Source organism: Ranitomeya variabilis, chromosome 7 (genome assembly GCF_051348905.1).
Source record: "Ranitomeya variabilis isolate aRanVar5 chromosome 7, aRanVar5.hap1, whole genome shotgun sequence".
Taxonomy (NCBI): Eukaryota; Metazoa; Chordata; class Amphibia; order Anura; family Dendrobatidae; genus Ranitomeya; species Ranitomeya variabilis.
The window spans coordinates 135,472,441-135,489,382 of NC_135238.1; the positions used below are offsets into that span (position 1 = coordinate 135,472,441).

General features: G+C 42.2%; 1 protein-coding gene across 1 annotated transcript in view; it reads left to right on the plus strand.

Moving 5' to 3' along the window:
* Positions 1–16,942, plus strand: part of CPO (carboxypeptidase O) — a 593,649-nt gene that overhangs the window by 87,347 nt on the left and 489,360 nt on the right. The window contains exon 2 of the mRNA XM_077275735.1: positions 3,341–3,427. The gene's annotated coding sequence lies outside the window, so the exon portion shown is untranslated. The remainder of the gene's footprint in view (positions 1–3,340; positions 3,428–16,942) is intronic.

Here is a 16,942-nt window from a genome sequence, read left to right on the forward strand (position 1 = left end):
CAGTGTCTTGCACCCACTGTGAAATTTGGTGGAGGATCAATGATGATCTGGGGATACTTCAGCAAGGCTGGAATTGGGCAGATTGTTTTTTGCGAAGGACTCATGAATTAAGCCACATACAAGGTTATCCTGGAAAAACAGTTGATTCCTTCTGCTCAGGCAATGTTCCCCAACTCTGAGGACTTGTATTTCCAGCAGGACAATGCACCATGCCACACAGCTAGGTCAATCAAGGTGTGGATGAAGGACCACTACATCAAATCCCTGTCATGGCCAGCCCAATCTCCAGACCTGAACCCCATTGAAAACCTCTGGAATGTAATCAAGAGGAAGATGGATAGTCACAAGCCATCAAACAAAGAAGAACTGCTAACATTTTTGTACCAGGAGTGGCATAAGGTCACCAAAAAGCAGTGTGAAAGACTGGTGGAAAGAATTCCAAGATGCATGAAAGCTGTGATTAAAAATCATGGTTATTCCACAAAATATTGATTTCTGAACTCTTCCTGAGTTAAAACATTAGTATTGCTGTTTCTAAATGATTATGAACTTGTTTTTTTTGCATTATTTGAGGTCTGTAAGCAATGCATTTTTTGCTATTTTAACGATTTCTCATTTTCAGAAAATAAATACAAAATTTATTGTTTGGAACTTTGGAGACATGTTGTCAGTAGTTTATAGAATAAAAGAACAATTTACATTTTGCCCAAAAATATACCTATAAAGAGAAAAATCAGACAAACTGAAAATTTTGCAGTGGACTTTTGTCCGAGCTGTATATGACAAGTGGGGAAATTAATGAATTGTTTTGTGCAAAACTTTCTCTCTAATGATCGCTACAAATGAAAGTAAACTAGTGACTTCCAATATCATTGATCAACATTCTTCTTCTCTTTACTTTCCATTTGGTGCTCTATTTTTGGTCTTGAAAGAATATTGTGAGCTGCAGTGTTGTTCATGACATCAAAATGCCATAAAAAATACCAGAATTCCTATGGCAACCTGATAGACTCCACTAAAAGTCAATAGCTTTCATGAATAAGAGAGCTATGTTGTGTATGTAAATGCCTGTTAATTTACTGAGCTTTCTCCAGCTGAGAAACATGGCAAATGTATTCCCTATATCAAAAAGAGGTACAGCTAAAAAAAAAGTTATGATATGATTGCCCTGTTGCAAACTTGATGTTTCCCTTGCCCAGAATGGAGTATGTAAAATGCAGTAAAAGAGATTTTCAGGATCACTAGAACATTGTCCACAGCAGTTTGGGTTAGGGAATTCTGAGTTAAAGAGGTTATCCGGGACTTTATTTTACTATAAAGCACTTATCGGCGGTATCTGCTGACTGTGCCTGCCCCGCCGTGCGATGATCTCTCCCGTCTCACAGTGGTCATGGACCCCTCCTGGCAGCAATTTTTCTGCTTACTGTGACGACATATCGATCTAGCAGTTCCTTCTATTTTTCTAGGTCAGTGTACCCCAAGGCCACCAGCACATCATGTTTTCAGTATTTCCTTAGTATTGCACAGGTGATGGAATTCTTGCTGTCCAGTTGATACAATTATCACGTGGGCAATACTAAGGAAATCCTGAAAACATGACCTGTTGGTGGCTCTCTAGGTCATTTGTGTTTTGGAGCAGAGGGCTGGTTACCAGTGTAATTAGCTATCTGCTGGGATCCATGATTGAGGATCCTCCCTATTAAACCCCCTACAGTGGTGTAGTCAGATGACCATATACATCAGACCACGGTGCACGGATGGTCTGGTGGGTCTCCAGACCCGAGCATGAACGCTTCACATATGTCTATGAAGCTGTCTCTCTCCGGTTGGGACACCTGATGGTCAGTCCGAGCACTGTGGTCTGTTATCGATACGATTTATATGGCCATCTGACTGCGCCCCCTACAGGTTGTATTTTATCTGGTTCACACCTGCTACTCTGCTTTGACTCAGCTTGGTTTTTGGCCATCATTTACATTGGCTTGTGTTATGACTACCCAACTGCCTCTGGGTTTTGTTCCTGAATACGACCTCCTGGTTATATCCAGCATTCTTACTGTTCTCTGCCAGCTTGCTCCATCACCCAGTACTCCAAAAAAGCAACCCTGCATAAGCACTGATCCGTGTACCAGGCTAAATGGTTGGCAATGTTTCTGGAAAATATACATTTTTTCAATCTCAAACAACCTCTTTTATTAGTGAGATCGCTCTGTGGAAGACATCAATATGTAAAACAATGTAACCTTAAAGGTGTTGTCCACGTTTAAGAGCAAAACCTGCAGTTGCTCTATGTTACTGCAGACTTCTGAATCATGACAGTGTGTTCCTGATTTAGCTGGTGCGAGTGAGCGATTACCATACATGACCGCTATGATTTGCATATTTTTTTACTCTGCGTTTTTTTGTCTCTTTTTGCTGTGTCATGGTTTCAATAAAGCTGCTTTGTTTTTGAAACTTCATGGTATTTGACTTTGACAACATTTTCTTTAATTTGAAACACGCACCACAAGTCAGTTTACGCTAATATTAAAGCACAGTAGGCATGAGATTTCTATCATTTCCATCCACTTTGCTGGAACTGTAAGATGCTCATATTTAATTCAGCAAAATTACACAGTATCAAAAACACACCAAAAGGTCATCGTGGGAATGTAGCCTTACAGTAAGGTAGGTTCTCCATCTGAGAAAAACTGTCCAATTTTGCTAATCAGACTCTGATCAATCTCCCAGCTGTGGAGAATTAAAATAAAAAAAGTTTTCTCCATTCTGTCAGTCCCTGAAATTGGACAGCACTCAGATTTCATCCTAGTGCAGTCTGGCCAATAGCTTTGAATGGCTGAGTGCCATCCGATTATCAGAGTCAAATCATGCAAGCTGCGATTTTTATCCTTGGACAACTTGAGGAAAATATCAGATATGTTCCAAGTGCAACCCAATCACATTCGAACCAAAGTTACGGTCATCTGCATAAGCCTTTATTGAGATCCAGAACAGGTTTTTTAATACTAGGTAAATTAGAGGAGTGAACATCGTCAATCAGCGATCATGAGTCAGCGAAAATTAAACTCTTTCGATTCCTTTTCCTTACTATATTAGAGGTCCTTTTCAATATCCATAGCACCAATGGCTTCCAGACATAAGGCATAGAACTAGTTAACAAGCATGCAGCTTTGATGATGTCATTTTAACATGATCTCAAGTGTATTTTAACAGCACCTGCGCCAGCCTAATTGCCTTGATTAGAAGCTGAGTGACGCCTGAACCATGATGCCTAGCCCACTGCTGTCTTTGTGGACCTTGGAATTTTATGCACTTTAAATATATTGAATGTTTTATCTAGATGCCGGACTCCATCATCTATATTTGGATGCTCATGTGAACACTGGCAACGTCCTGAGACCAAGCAGGGAAGCACTACCACTAACGAGTGAGTGAATTGTTTTCGCAGACATTGCTTCTTTTTTTTCTTACAATACTTAGAGCCGTTCTAGTTTTTTGAGAAAAAACACTGTCCACAGTGTAAAAAAGCTATCTATATGCAATAAAAGGCATTATCTGTAGTACATTTGATATTTCACTATAGATTATGCTGTAGATAAGCCCCGATGTAACCTGAAAGATAAGAAAAACAAGTTAGATTACACTCACCCAGAGGCGGTCCCGGTTTGGTTCGGGTCCGATGGGCGTCACAGGTCCGGGTCCGGCGCCTCCTATCTTCATGCGATGAAGTCCTCTCCCTTGCTTCTGTCGCGGCTCCGGCGCAGGCGTAATTCTCTGCCCTGTTGAGGTCAGAGCAAAGTACTGCAGTGTGCAGGCCCCGGGAAAGATCATAGAGGGGCCGCGACAGAAGCAAGGAAGAGGACATCATCGCATGAAGATGGGAGGTGCCAGACCCGGACCTGCGATGCCCATCGGACCCGAACCGAACTGGGACCGCCCCTGGGTGAGTATAATCTAACTTGTTTTTCTTATTTTTCAGGTTACATAGGGGGCTTATTAACAGCATTACAGAATGCTGTAGATAAGCCCCTAATGGCGGTGGCCGCAGCTTATATGCGAAAAATAAGGTGACAGATTCACTTTAAGAAAATATGAATTGTATTGCCAGAAAACAGTCACAGCTTAATAAAGCCAAATGAGTTGATTCAATGCTGGAGCCTGCGGGGTCATTACTGCATCCAGAATGCAACAAAGCTGATATGGCTAAAAAGGTTTAGGAAATAGGAAGAGCTTTACTAGAAAAAAGATAATGGGATCAATTTAAGGCAGGAAATATGTCAGAACACCAAGAAGGAAGAAACATATAGTCAAGTGAAGTATGGATGAAGAGAGCAGGCAATGCAACTTTGTAAATGATCATTCTGCTCTTAGGTTGAACCGCATGTACATGAAAAAGTATTCATACCTTGTGAACTTTTCCAGTTTGTTTTTCACTTTATACCCACACTTAAACTTAAGTTTATTTTATTGGGATTTTATGTGATATATCAACAGAAACTAGCAAGTATTTGTTAAGCGTAAAGGAAATGATATATGGTCTTAAAATTATTTAACAAATATACCATATTTCTCAGACTATAAGAAGCACTCCCCCCCACAAATTTGGGAGAAAAATAGGGGGTGCGTATTATAGTCCAAATGCAGTCTTACCGGGGAGTTGCAGTGGTGGTGGAGCAGGATCCATTCCCCAGGGTGCTGGTAGCTGCAGAAGTGTGGCAATACTGCGGCCTGGTGTTCCCAGCAGCCATTTTCCTGAAGCCACGGTCCACCTCTAGCAACGTGATCTAGCTGAGATCTCAATCTGCGCAGGCACCGCCTATAGCGGCCATATTCCTAAGGCTGTGGGCTTCAGGGAAATGGCTACTGGAGACTGCACATGCGCAGACTGAGATCTGCGCAGGCACCTCCAACAAAACAATGATGCACTCGGCTCTACTCAACGCCGACACCAGGCCACAGCATCGCCACACTTCTGCCATGCTGGCTTCCTGAGGCAGGGACCCTGCTCCACACAACACACTCTGCTGTGCCTCATTGCTGACACTGAGCATGCAGCATCACACCACTGGGATACCCCCTCCTCTCACCCAGGGCCCGAAGCATTGCCCCTCTCATGCCGCGACCATCTTCCTGAAGAAGTGACTATGCCTCCTGTGACCCCACTCCACCGCCCCAGGTAAGGTACCTTAAATTCGGACTATAATATGGACGCCCATCTTATAAAAATCTTTTTTTTCCTATTTTCCACCCCTAAAAATTAGGGTGTGTGTCTTATGGTCCAGGGCGTCTTAGGGTCTGAAAAATAAGGAAATTGTGACATACATTTGTATTCATCCCTTTGTAGTATGATATCACTATATAAAATCTTGACTGACCAATTGCCTCCAGAAGTTCAATAATTAGTAAATTGAATCCCCCTGAGTGTAATTTATTCTTCCAATAACTACAGCTGTTCTGGCAAGGCCTCAGAGGTGTATTTGAGAATATTAGGGACCAAGCATCATCAGGAAAACCAAGGAACACACCATACAGGTCAAGGATAAAGTTGTGCAGAAGAGTAAAGAAGAGTTAGGCTTTAAAAAATAGGTCAAACTCTGAACATCTTACAGAGCACTGTTCAATCCATTATATAAAAAATGGAAGGAGTATGGCACAAATGCAAACCAACTAAGACATGACCATCCACCTAAACTGACATCCCAAGCAAGGAGAGCACTAATTAGAAAAGCAGCTGAGAGGCCCATGTTCACTCTGAAGTTGCTGCGGAGAGCAGCTCAGATCAGAGACTCTGTCCCAAGACAACTGTTAGTCACATGCTCCACAAATGTACAAACATGGCATTTATGGAAGAGTGGCAAGAAATAAGCTATTTTTGAAATCAAGTCATAAGAAGTTCTGTTTGCACTTGAAGACATGAAGAGGACAAGGCTAACATGTGGAAGAAGGTGCTCTGCTTAGATGAGACCAAAGTAGAACTTTTGGGGCAAAACGCTATGTGTAGTGGAAAACTAACATTGCGTACCACCCTGAGAACACCATCCCCACAGTCAAACATAGTGGTGGCAACATCATGCTGTGAGGATGCTGATGCTTTTTATCAGCAAGGAAAGGACAGGGAAGCTGGTCAGTAGTTGATGAAAAGATGTATGCAGTTTAATACAGTGCAATCCTGGAGGAAAACCTGTTAGAGGCTGCAAAAGACTCGAGACTAAGGCATAGGCTAACCTTCAGCAGGGCAATAACCCTAAACATACTGGCAGAGCTTCAATGAAATGGTTTAGATTAAAGCATACTCATGTGTGAATAGCCCAGTCACAGTCCAGGCCTAAATTCCATTGAGAATCTGTGGTAAGACTTGCTGTTGTCAGATGCTCACCGTCCAATCTCACTGAGCTAGAGCTAGTTTGCAAAGAAGAATGGGAAAAAAATTCAGCCTCTAGATATGCAAAGCTCGTAGAGATATACCCCAAATGACTTGCAACAGTAATTGCAGTAAAAGATGACCCTACATAACTTGACTTTACCTTTGCAGATATCTAACTAGTATTGGAAATTCTAAACTAAATTTAAAGATCAAATATCTGCCAAAGCTCAAAACAAAATACTTGGTTTTAGAGATATTGATAGTCATCATTACACTCATATAATATACCATCTATTATTCTGATATGACTTATATATATATTAGACTTCCTCTGCTGCTGCACGTTTCTTTAAAGGGGAAACTCATTTTTCACTTTGTAATTATTCACTAGCCCTTCAGACTTACTAATGAATCATTTTTACATGCACTGTTTACTAATTGGTGTTCTGAGTATGTTTGCCATTTGTTACTTTTTCTGTTTCATTTTCCTTTAACATTCTAAAATTAGCAAAAGGAAATCGATGCATTACTGCGATTATCATTCAAGTGTTGCTTAAAGGGAATCTGCCAGCAAGTTTTTTGCTACCTCATGTGAGAGCTGTATGATGTAGGCAAAGAGACCCTGATTCTACTTAGCTTACTGGGTGTAGCAGTTGTGACACAATGAAAGATCTTAGATTTAGAATGTAGCAGAGCTGAGAAAGCTAACCACACCCACACCAGGCTCTCTATGTACATAGTCTATTGACAGTGAGCTGCTTAACAGGGGAGGGGTGGAGTTGGACTAGAATGCACCTGCTGCTGTAGCAGCTGTAGCCTGGGCAATGGTGATCACCAGGTGATAAAACCTTCAGTGTAGGTAAACAACACACAGTCTGACATTTGCCGCATCTTGAAATCTGTATTTTAAACCCTACCTTATGCTGTCCTTAGGTTATATAGTAATAACCTGCTATTGAAATCTGCTTCATTGTCAAGCATAAAACTTGTAAATTAGACTGAATCAACAAAAATATTGATAGAAACAACAGGCATGTGAAAATATGAGTATAGAAAATATTCAACTTCAGTGTTGCTTTTTTTTGGCATGTAATGTTAAAGTGTTGTGTTGGTAAAAAGAATTCACTTTGACTGATAGAAATTACAAATAAAAGTATTCAGATAATGACCTGCAGGCCTGTGAGAAAAGCCTGTTTGCAGATACAGGTAGCCTACCCTCAGTGTTAGGGCGCAGTCAGATGGCCGTATAAATTACAGTGAAAAATAGATGTAAATTGCAGCCTTCACCTTTCAGGCAAATTTTCAGGAAAATGGATAAAAAGAAAATTCTCGCAGTCATGCTGCACTAAAGTAATTGTTTCCAATGACTGCATTATGTTATTGCTCTTTTTTAATTTACCTAGTGTGGTCTTTTTGGCAGCTCCAAGGATAGAGTTCAACTACTTTAACATTCCATCATGTTTTATCATGTAATTTATACTGAAGTAAATCATATTTGTAGAATTCTTTATTCCACCCAAATCGTACATTATTGTCTTTAACTAAATATCTTTCTTTAGAACGAATCTTTAAAGTCAATGGATTTTTGCAACACATGAATTAACTATCCTATATGTTCTGGTCTCTCTTTTCTTGCATTGCTTATGTGCCAATGTTTTTTATCTGCTACCATCTTCATTACCTTCAGAAGCCACTCATTTCATAATGAGGGATTAGCCATAGAAGAAGCAGTGTAATTGCCTGTAGGGCCTCTCCCATCTGCTGTAGATTGCGTTTTATCATTGCTTCCAATAATGCCATAAACAGTATACAGTAACATTCTGGAGTAAATCCCAGGAGCCAGAAAGACTGTAAAGATATGTAAAAATTTACTGCTGCTACCTCACTTTTACACCATTACCACAGATCATAACTTGAGGCCTGTTTCCTGTAAAGGTACAGCTGACATTTACAGGGTTATGTGCACTATATTAGTTTATCTCACATTAGTATTGGCCATTTTTCACTTTTGACAGTATAGAGGTTGTAGAAATCAAGTAAGCTTTATCACAGTGGAAAAGGGAGGATTCAATCCACCACGGCCATCCAGGTAAAACATCAATTTATTAAACCTTGTTAACAGAATTAAAAGAAACCTGACGTGTTTCTGGCACATCTGCTTCATGAGGTATATTTACGTCAAAGTTTGTGTCCCTGCCTTTGATGTGGGCTTGCATCTTTCCCCACACATGATGACTGATTTATTCAGCCATCAAGTGCCTTTAACAGCCACCCGTGGCTGTTTACCAGTTGTTCTGCCTTCATACACATTGACACGGTGTGCAATCTGACAGATCAGTTGAGTAATCTTGATTGGGAAAATCTGCCATCGTTTTTCGGCTGTTAGAAGCGATTTTGTGCAACTTCACATTGGACAAAGCAGCATTTGTTGTGCCTTTTTAGGAGACTAACTGCCGATTCTTCCGTGGGTGTGAATTTCAAGCAGTCATCTACGTAGAAATCCTTCTCCACAAACGATCTAACATCCGACCAGTACTTTGCTTCACCCTCTCTGACTGAATGTCTAAGGCCATAGATGGCGACAGCAGGGGAAGGGCTGTTCCCGAAGATGTGTACTTTCATCCGATACTCCACGATGTCTTTGCAGGGGTCATTATCGTGGTACCAGAAGAACCTCAAATAGTTTCTATGTTGTTTTTTGACAAGGAAGCAATGAAACATCTGTTGTATGTCAGCCATAAATGCCACTGCATCTCTGCGGAAGTGAAGAAGTTCTCCTTGAAGTCTGTTTTTGAGGTCTGGGCAAGAGAGAAAGACGTTGTTTAGTGAGACACCTTCATATCTGGTGCTTGAGTCAAATACTACTCTTATTTGACCAAGGTTTCTTAGGATGATGCACGCCAAAAATGGGTAAATACCAACATTCCTCGGAATCTTGAAGTACAGGTGCAATTTCTGCATGGCCATTCTGAAATATTCTCTCCATGAAGGCAAAGAAGTGCTCTCTCATTTCAGGTGCCTTCTGCAGTTTGCATTTGAGGGAGACAAATCGACAGTAGACAAGTTCTCTATTGTTGGGTAAGTGTTGCCTCTGGTTTTTAAATGGTGGAGGAGCTATCCAACTCTTTGACCCATCTCTTACTATCTCTCGATCCATGATGTCCAAAAACAGTTTGTCTTCTACAGACATTGCTACCTTGCTGTCTTCTCTTGTTCTGTGGAAAACTGTGCACTCTATATGATCTTGTTCACATGCGTGGTCTTCACAGGAAGGATCAGCCAACAGACAAGGTAGAGGAGCATTGCGTGGCAACTCTTTTATTAGGAAGCTACTCTTACTTGGCTGGAAGAGAGACGTTCATTTTCAAGAGTATTGGTGAGCATACTGCTGACTGAGGATGGCTAAACAGATGTCTCCTACAATGACCCATCCCAGGTCAAGTCTCTGTGTATATGGGGCATTCTGTAGGCTGGTAGGCTGTTAATCTGTCCTCTAGCTTTATGGACTCATAGCATGTCTCTTTCAAGGAGTAAGACAATCGGACCTTCTTTATCCAGTTCCGGTATCAGATGGGCTCTACACTTCAGATGGGAATGGTGAGCTGCTACCTCTAGTGTAGGTATCTCGGACCTATTGTCAGGAATCTGGTTGCACTCCAGTATTGATGGCAAGGCTATGCACGTTTGACTGTCTATAGAATCTACCTTTAATCCAGTTGCTTTTCTCCCCACCGTCTCGACAGTACCCGCACATGTCTTCAAGGAGTAAGGATAACCGGGGCCAGCAATGTTGAAGGTGTCGAAGAGAAAGGAGATGGCTAGAGACCTGTTCCTCTGATCATCCAAGACTGCATATACCTTGATTGCCTTATCCTGGTGGCTCGCTGGGTAGACTTTGACAAGGCAGATCTTCGAGCAGGATCTTCCTGATACAAGTTCCTTACAGATCTCTGTACACCGAGAAGTGACTACTGTGGTGTCTACGTCGGTGCCCATCGGCCTTTCGCCACCCTCTTCTACTTGCGACCATACCCCTGAGGGTGGTCCAGGGTGAAAGACTGTGTTGTGCTCCACGCTACCACATTCTATGCATTTCACACTGGTTTCACAGTTCTTGTCGAAGTGTGAGGTCCTTGCACAGAATCTGAAACATATCATGTTTTCTTTGAGGAAACCTTTGCGGTCTCCTAGAGACTTCTCCCTGAAGGCTCTGCATTTTAGCAGAGGATGTGGTTTCTTGTGTAGGGGCAGTATTTGTTGAGATCCTGAAGTTTGTCTTCCTCTGGAGAGGACTTGCTTGCCCTCCAGGTATCGCTGTAATCGTACTGACCCGAAGAATAAAACTGCTTTATCAATTTTACCAAACGTGGAACGGTATAAACGCCCCCCCCCAAAAGAAATTCATGAATAGTTGGTTTTTAGTCATTCTGCCTCACAAAAATCGGAATAAAAAGCGATCAAAAAATGTCACATGCCCAAAAATGGTACCAATAAAAATGTCAACTCGTCCCGCAAAAAAACAAGACCTCACATGACTCTGTGGACCAAAATATGGAAAAATTATAGCTCTCAAAATGTGGTGACGCAAAAACTATTTTTTGCAATAAAAAGCATCTTTTAGTGTGTGACGGCTGCCAATCATAAAAGTCCGCTAAAAAAACACTATAAAAGTAAATCGAACCCCCCTTCATCACCCCCTTAGTTAGGGAAAAATAATAAAATTTTAAAAAATGTATTTATTTCCATTTTCCCATTAGGATTAGGGTCAGGGTTAGGGTTGGGGCTAAAGTTAGGGTTGGGGCTAAAGTTAGGGTTAGAGTTGGGACTACAGTTAGGGTTGGGGCTACAGTTAGGGTTGGGGCTACAGTCAGGGTTGGGCTAAAGTTAGGGTTAGGGTTGGGGCTAAAGTTAGGGTTAGGGTTGGGGCTAAAGTTAGGGTTTGGATTACATTTACGGTTGGAATTAGGGTTGGGATTAGGGTTAGGGGTGTGGTTAGGGTTATGGTTGGGATTAGAGTTAGGGTGTGTTGGAATTAGGGGTGTGTTTAGGGTTGGGATTACAAAACCGGGGGATAAAATATAATTTTTGCGGAAAAAAAAGGATTTTTTATTTTCACGGCTCTGCATTATAAACTGTAGTGAAGCACTTGGGGGTTCAAAGCTCTCACAACACATCTAGATAAGTTCCTTAGGGGGTCTAGTTTCCAATATGGGGTCACTTGTGGGGGGTTTCTACAGTTTAGGTACATCAGTGGCTGTGCAAATGCAACGTGACACCTGCAGACCAATCTATCTAAGTCTGCATTCCAAACGGCACTCCTTCCCTTTGCGAGCTCTGCCATGCGCCCAATGGGTGTTTTCCCCCAACATATGTGGTAACAGCGTACTGAGGACAAATTGGACAACAATTTTTGGGGTCCAATTTCTCCTGTTGCCCTTGGGAAAATACAAAACTGGGGGCTAAAAAATATTTTTTTGTGGAAAAAAAGGATTTTTTATTTTCACAGCTCTGCGTTATAAACTGTAGTGAAACACTTGAGGGTTCAAAGTTCTCACAACACATCTAGATAAGTTCCTTGGGGGGGTCTAGTTTCCAATATGGGGTCATCTGTGGGGGGGTTTCTACTGTATAGGTACATCAGGGGCTCTGCAAATGCAATGTGACGCCTGCAGACCAATCCATCTAAGTCTGCATTCCAAACGGCACTCCTTCCCTTTCGAGCTCTGCCATGAGCCCAGACGGTGGTCCCCCCCACATATGGGGTATCAGCATACTCAGGACAAATTGGACAACTTTTTGGGTCCAATTTCTCCTGTTACTCTTGGGAAAATACAAAACTGGGGGCTTAAATATAATTTTTGTGGAAAAAAAAGGATTTTTTTATTTTCACGGCTCTGCGTTATAAACTGTAGTGAAACACTTGGGGGTTCACAGTTCTGACAACATATCTAGATAAGTTCCTTAGGGGGTCTATTTTCCAAAATGGTGTCACTTGTGGGGGGTTTCAATGTTTAGGCACATCAGGGGGTCTCCAAACGCGACATGGCATTCTATCTCAATTCCAGTCAATTTTGCATTGAAAAGTCAAATGGCGCTACCTCCCTTCCGAGCTCTGCCATGCTCCCAAACAGTGGTTTACCCCCACATATAGGGTATCAGCGTACTCAGGACAAATTTTACAACAACTTTTGGGTTCCAATTTCTCCTGTTACCCTTGGGAAAATAAAAACTTGAGGACAAAAATATCATTTTTGTGAAAAAATATGATTTTTTTTTTTTCGGCTCTACATTATAAACTTCTGTGAAGCACTCGGTGGGTCAAAGTACTCACCATGCATCTAGATAAGTTCCTTAGGGGGTCTACTTTCCAAAATGGTGTTACTTGGGGGGGATTTCAATGTTTAGGCACATCAGGGGCTCTCCAAATGTGACATGGCATCCCATCTCAATTCCAGTCAATTTTGCATTGAAAAGTCAAACGGCGCTCCTTCCCTTCCGAGCTCTGCCATGCGCCCAAACAGTGGTTTACCCCGACATATGGGGTATAAGCGTACTCAGGACAAATTGCACAACAACTTTTGGGGTCAAATTTCTTCTGTTACCCTTGGGAAAATAAAAAATAGTGGTGAAAATATAATTTTTGTGAAAAAATATGATTTTTCATTTTTGCGTCTCTACATTATAAACTTCTGTGAAGCACTTGGTGGGTCAAAGTGCTCACCACACATCTAGATAAGTTCCTTAGCATACCTGAAGGGTTAATAAACTTCTTGAATGTGGTTTTGAGCACCTTGAGGCGTGCAGTTTTTAGAATGGTGTCACACTTGGGTATTTTCTATTATATACACCTCTCAAAGTGACTTCAAGTGTGATGTAGTCCCTAAAGAAAATAGTGTTGTAAAAATGAGAAATTGCTGGTCAACTTTTAACCCTTATAACTCCCTAACGAAAAACAAACTTTGGTTCCAAAATTGTGCTGATTTAAAGTAGACATGTGGGAAATGCAACGTATTAAGTATTTTGTGTGACAGATCTCTGTGATTTAAGGGCATAAAAATGCAAACCTGGAAAATTGCGAAATTTTTAAAATTTTCACCAAATTTCCGTCTTTTTCACAAATAAATGCAGGTAATATCAAATAAATTTTACCACTAACATGAAGTGCAATATGTCATGAGAAAAAAATGTCAGAATCACTGGGATCCGTTGAAGTGTTCCAGAGTTATAATCTCATAAAGGGACAGTGGTCAGAATTGTGAAAATTGGCCCGGTCATTAACGTGCAAACCACCCTTGGGGGTGAAGGGGTTAAATGAATGAGAATCTGTCAGTACTGCAGGATTTGACTTCACAAACTGCTTTTACGTGCATGTAGCTCTTAGGGCTTGTTCACACTTTGCAGATTTTGCTGCGGATTTTTCCGCAGCGGATTTGGAAAAACCGTAGTGCAAAACCGCTGCGGTTTTCACTGCGGATTTTCCTGCGGGTTTTCAACAGCACTTTCCTATTGGTGCATGTTGAAAACCGCTGCGGAATCCGCAGAAAGAAGTGACATGCTCCTTCTTTTTTTCCGCAGCAATTCCGCACGTTTTTTTTCCGGGATTTTCTGCAATGTGGGCACAGCGGTTTTTGTTTTCCATAGGGTAACATTGTACTGTACCCTGCATGGAAAACTGCTGCGGATCCGCAGCGTCAAAACCGCTGCGGATCCGCAGCAAAAACCGCAAAGTGTGAACATAGCCTTATAAAGATAATTCCATCAGTACCTTTGTATGGTCAGTCTGGTCCTGTGTTAGGTCGGAGTCACACTAGAGAGGAATACGAGTGCTATACGAGAAAAAAACCGTATAGCACTCGGACCAATGTTAATCTATGGGGCGGCTCCCACCATCAGTTTTTATTTCTGCCTTATTATACGTGCAAGTGAAATCGCAACATGCTGCAATTTGCACCGTATATCAGCTGAGACTCGCCAATGAAAGTCTATGGGTGCGAGAAAAACTCACACACCACACGGACCATCAGTGTGACTTGCGAGAAATACACACCAGTGTCCTTTGGAAAAGCCAGCAATTCAGGGCGGTATACAGTAAAATAACACTGACAGGTTAGAATAGAATGGATAAAGTAAATGTATACATATAATATATTCTATACATATATATATATATATATATATATATATATATATATATATATATATATATATATATATTGTGATGCAGTGACCCCTGTTACAAGTAGGGGGTGCTGCATGGTCTCCCCAGAATACGCATGGAGGCGTATTGAGGCCATAGGAATGCATGGCAATCACAGGCATAACTGTGCGCAATTGTGTTGTTTTAGAGGGAGGCTGGCAAGGCTAGTTCTGAGAGCTGGGTGGGTTGGACTAGCCACACACACACACCACCCCTCTATGGGAGTGGTTACAAGTATATAATGTGACGAGGGTGTGGGTCACATGGTTCCTGTGTATGGTTCCTGTGTATGGACCTGAATGCTTCTGGGCTGGAAGGTCCTGTGAAAGGAAAGGCCTAGATGTTGGGAGTTCCAGAGTGGGGACCGGATCCCTGAATTGAACCTGGTGAGGCCGTGATCCTGAGTGGCCTGGGTGTTGGGAGGTCCAGAGTGGGGACCGGATCCCTAAGTAGCACCTAGTGAGGCCATGATCCTGAGTGGCCCTGTGTTGGGAGATCCTGGGATTAGGACTGGATTCCTGAAGAGCACGAGGTGAGGTCAAGGACCTGCAGAGTCGTTGGGGAAGCTACCGTCCTTTGGTGGGTCTGGACTGACTAAGGTGTGCCTTCCAGGCAAGTTTGTGATTCCCATAAGGCAGCTTTCCCAGGGAGAGAGGGCTGACAAGGAGTCAGCAGGTGGAGCAGGAGCTCCCATAAGGTACCCCCGCAGACTGTTGGTGCTTATTGTGTGCTATGAACTAATCAACTGTGCGGCATGCGGTCACCCATGGCAACAGGGCAAAGTAAGATCCAGCATGTTTAGTGTCGGCGAGATGAAGCCGTATACTATGAAGTGCTAAGGACTATATGCGGTCTGTGATGTGTAACATGGCCTACAGTAGTTTATGCTGAGTGTATAATAAACCACATGGACTGTTTATGTGAAAAACCGTGCCTGTCTATGTTTATCCTGCTGCCAAGCAAGTATTCCCCAACCCGTTAGTGAGTGCTATCTCACAATATATATACTGTATATGTAATTGACAAACATATATAAGTATATATATATATATATATATATATATATATATATATATATATATATATCATAGAAAGTTAGGTAGCAGAATAGCCGATAATTCAATTACATTACATACAGTAAACCATTGAATATCCATTAGATTTATATATGTCCCTGACTAATAATTTTAGTAGTATATGTGTGTAAAACTGTGGAGCTGTAGGTGTTAAATTAAAGAACTAAATCTTGGAAAAAACTGGAGTGGGCTCTCTCTCATTTTTCTCCGCCAGAGAGGGAAAGCCAGTGACTGAGGACAGATATTAATAGCCTAGAGAGGGGCCCCCCGGGATAAAAATATCTGCCCCCAGCCACCCTTGAAAAGGCGCAAGAAGGGAATTTAGGACCTGAGGGATGACGTCGCGGCTTGTGATTGGTCGCGTGGCGGTCACATGAGCGGCACGCGACCAATCAGAAGCCGTGACGTCATGGAAGGTGCTGAACGCGCTCATTTTAAACAAAGAAGGCTGCCGGTTACCAGCGGTGATGTCCAGGGGCCTCCGGACAGGTGAGTATATCAATATTTTTTATTTTAATTCTTTATTTTACACATTCATATGGATCCCAGGGCCTGAAGGAGAGTTTCCTCTCCTTCAGACCCTGGGAACCATACACTGGAAACTTCCGATTCCGATACCACAAAAGTATCGGATCTCGGTATCGGAATTCCGGTATCGGAATGCTCAACACTATAAACCACTGTGTAATGAATGAAAAGCTGCCTGTGCAGCCTCCCTGCTTGACCGGACATGAACTCATTAGTGTGGGAAAGTTTCTGATTATTTTCCCATGCGGTCAAGTTCACCACGTCAGGTGGGGAGTCTGCGCAGACTGATGTCTGCCGCTGATGTCACTGAATATGCGCAGACTTTTCATTCATTGCACAGTGGTTTACAGTCAGGGCGGTAGCATTAGGACTTCTCCCAGTTGTAAACTATTTAACCCCTTGAGATGGATTGCAGTGTGGGACTTGACTGTACAGCGGACAGGTATGGGATATTGTTGTTTTTTTATTTTTTATTTTTTACAGAAGATCGAGGTCTTCGCTTGGATTGAGAGCACAATAAAGATGGAAAACCTGTGTTAGGTGTCGAGTTCCCGCCACTGCACAGGGGGAATTTCGAACCATGTCTGCTGCGGTCTCCCATTCTCCTCCAGCCGTAGTGGAAACGTCAGTCCCAGCGTCTGGCTCAGCCTGATAATGTGCGAATGGTTACTGCTGCCTTTCCAGGCGCTTCCTTTGTAACCAGCACTGGTCAGCGGTGAGCAGGCTTTTCTGGGACTAAGTCCTGCTTTTCACTCACTAAGCATGCCCACTGGAGGA